Source organism: Gekko japonicus, unplaced genomic scaffold (assembly GCF_001447785.1).
Source record: "Gekko japonicus isolate JY-2015 unplaced genomic scaffold, Gekko_japonicus_V1.1 scaffold959, whole genome shotgun sequence".
Classification (NCBI taxonomy): Eukaryota; Metazoa; Chordata; class Lepidosauria; order Squamata; family Gekkonidae; genus Gekko; species Gekko japonicus.
In genome coordinates this window covers 134,478-137,803 of record NW_015164699.1, presented here as the reverse complement: position 1 = coordinate 137,803, position 3,326 = coordinate 134,478, and positions in this window count along the sequence as shown.

The window sequence follows — 3,326 nt, the reverse complement described above, 5'->3', positions numbered from 1 at the left end:
GGCCATCGTCCTGGAAGATGCATCTAGGGTGTGCTTTGAAGTGTTTATTTGTTGTTTTGCCAACACCATGCCCTCCTTTTGAATGACTCTGGCTGCCTGAAGCTTGTCTTCTGGGAGGTGGGTCAATAATTCGGAGAACCTTTCCCAGAGAGTATATTGATACCTGCTCATGCAGGCCAGATAGTTAATGGTTTTAACACCCAACGCTCTGGTGGAATAGAAGCATCTGCCATAGGCGTCCAATTTTTTACTTTCTCTGTCTGAAGGTGCAGAGTGTGCTCATTTAGATTTTGAGGAGGATGTTACAACCATAGAGTTTGGTTGAGGATGGGAGAATAGGAATTCGGCCCCTGTCTCTTGGACTCTGTACATATGGTCCAGTCGTCTTGTCGACACCGGGGCTGACAAAGGTTTCTCCCATGGTGCCTTTCTAGCTTGCAAAAGCACAGTGGACATGGGTAATGTCAGAGTGGAAGATGTATCAAGCTGGACGATGTCAAAAACCGCATCCGTCACCTGCGAGTGTTGCTGAACGACAGAGAGGCCTAGGGAATGGGCCATTCTTTTTACAAGATCTGTGTATGACGTGAGATTGTCGGATGGGAAGATGGGCAAATCATCAACGACAGCCTGATTAGGAGACTTATGATCAGGGGAGGTGTGAGCCTCAGATGCTTTGGTATTGGAATTGTCTTCCATTGAATCAGAGGACTCCTGGTGTGGCATTTGGACAGGAGTGTCCTGTTGACCAGTTAAAGGTCTTGGTGGAATGACAGGGGTGGAAACGACTGGGGTTTGAATGACCCGAGGGTTGGGAGGACGACTGTGATTCAAGTTATGCTGTACAGGATCGTCTGCAGAAGAGCGAGAGAGAGATGCTGAAGGTCTCGACCTGTAGGGCGATCTCGATCTATGAGCAGAGTGGGATGAATATCGATCCCAGTCAGAATAGCTCGCCTGAGTCAGCCATGGCAAGGATGGTGGATAAGCCCCATACAGATACCTCATCTGTCATTGATACCAAGACAGAGGTGGTGGCGGGGGTAAGAAGACTCGTGGGGATCGACTTCTGGACTGTGGACGTCTCGGATACAAAACGGCAGCGTGTCTTTGAGAGGAGTCCGCGTAATATCGGCTGTCGATATTGACAGATTGACTGTGCAGACGTGGAGGGTGACGCTCCGTGTCACATGAAGCATATTGGTGCCAACGTGGATCAATGTCGGGAGCTTCTGATACTGTCGATGACGGGGAAGGAGACGGATAAGGCTCTGCATCCATTTGATTACTTAGGAGCTCTACCGTTTCGATGTCGGAGTAAGGACGCTCCATTTGGTGGACAGGGGAGTCCAAGACATGGATGGTCGGTATCGGTGGAGGGACATGGGCCTCCAGTATCGATACAGTCGTTGGAGTGGGAGGGACTTTAGGGGCATCACCCAGTGCAGCCACCGCTACTTTCCCCTTCTTTACCGCCTTAAGGGGTTTGGAAGAGCCCTTCTTTGCGGACTTTTGCTCCTTACTTGGCCTGGACTTCTTTTTCACCGGCGTGGAAGTGGAGGATTGCGCCTTCGATGCTGGAGGCTTCGATGTCGGTTGGCTGATATCGGAGGCAGGCCTCGATGCCGGAGCCGTTGATGTCGATTTTTTCCCTTCGACCTATTAAAAAAAGCCCCACTTCTTTTCCATAAAAACCAAAATGAAGAAGAAAGAAGGGGGGGTAGCCCGAAGCCCTGACTGAGGTAAAGCGGCAACCTCCCCCTCAGCAGAAAATAAAAAGGTTTTCTTTAAGTTTTTTGAAAGAACAACGAAGAAAAGGAATAAACTGAGGAAAAAATCCAAAGAGCCGTGAGGCAAAAAGCCAAAACACGCGAACCAATCAGACCGACGAAGAAAAAGGTCTTTCCAACGTGGCGGTAAGAAAGGAACTGGCGGGATGTCCGTGCCCACCCCTCTGGGCATGCGTGGTGGGGTTCCTGCACATGCCCGAGTGACTGGGCACGAAAATCCATTAAAGAGCTTGCTACAATGCCGATCGATCCAGCGCCTGCGCACTAGATCCTATGGGTGTGAAGCACAGAGATCACGTCGAAGATCTTGGGAGCTTCCAGGTCAAGTATGTTCCCTAATCAGGTGCCTCTGTCTCTGAATGGGTGCTCCCTGCTGACACAAAGGAAGAAGAAGGAGGAGGAGGAGGGATTTATAACCCGCCCTTCACTTGGGAGTCACAGAGCGGCTTACAAACTCCTTTCCCTTCCCTTCCCTTCCCTTCCCTTCCCCACAACAGACGCCCTGTGAGGTAGGTGGGGCTGAGAGAGCTCTGACAGAAACTGCTCTTTTTCAAGAACAGCCCTGACAGAACTATGGCTTGCCCAAGGTCATCCAGCAGGTGCAAGTGGAGGAGTGGGGAATCAAACCCGGTTCTCCCAGATTAGAGTCCACACACTTAACCACTACACCAAACTGGCTCCTTCCTGGGTTCTTTTAAAGCATCTCCTGTTCACTGAGGTGGAGGAAAACCAGGACTGACTCTCTTGTTTTGTTTGGAGAAGAAGCAAGTGGGCCTCGTGTTAGGGAACTGTGGCTTTAAAGGTCCAGCCCAGTGCTCACAACCAGGCCAGCATTTCGGGATGAGTGTTGACTGTCAGTTTCCTGGCTTCTGCTCAAATACCTGCTCAACCTATACATTTGTAAACAGATGATTTGAAAGTCATCCGTTGCTCTCGCCCTCTCCAGAAGAAACACGTGTGCTCAATGTTGCTTTAATTGATTCCTTGCTTGGAAAAGGGGGAGTGTGAAATGGCCATTGACAGCCCCTGAGAAATGGCTAGGATGGTTGCTTCTTCACAGCGCTGTTTCTTCCTTTCTCAGAGGTAAGTTCACGGCTGGAAACGCCTCCTCAATGGAGTCTCTTCCTCGTGTCCACTTAGTCAGGCTGATCAGCAATTAAAATTAGATCAGGTTCTCCGATAAGGTGGTTCTTAGCTTGCGGCAGGGAGGGGGGAAAATGATATTAGCTTTGCTGCCATCGTTCAAGGTGCGGGGATGTGCCAACACCCTCCCCCTCCCCAATAACCCAACTTGTAACACTAGATCAACTCGGTTGACACATCCATTGTGTCTCGAGATTTACACTTTTATCTTTTTGTGTTGAAAGGTAAGACTAATAGTAAAATGTTAATGCTGGTATTCTGGGTAATGCTGTACATAAATGAATGACATCACACAGGGACGTAGATAAATCACTGCAGCATTCAGAAAGTAATTGGTTGGAAACTGAATAACACACAGGTTTGGGAAACCAGGGAAGGGAGGTGTTCTTCGTA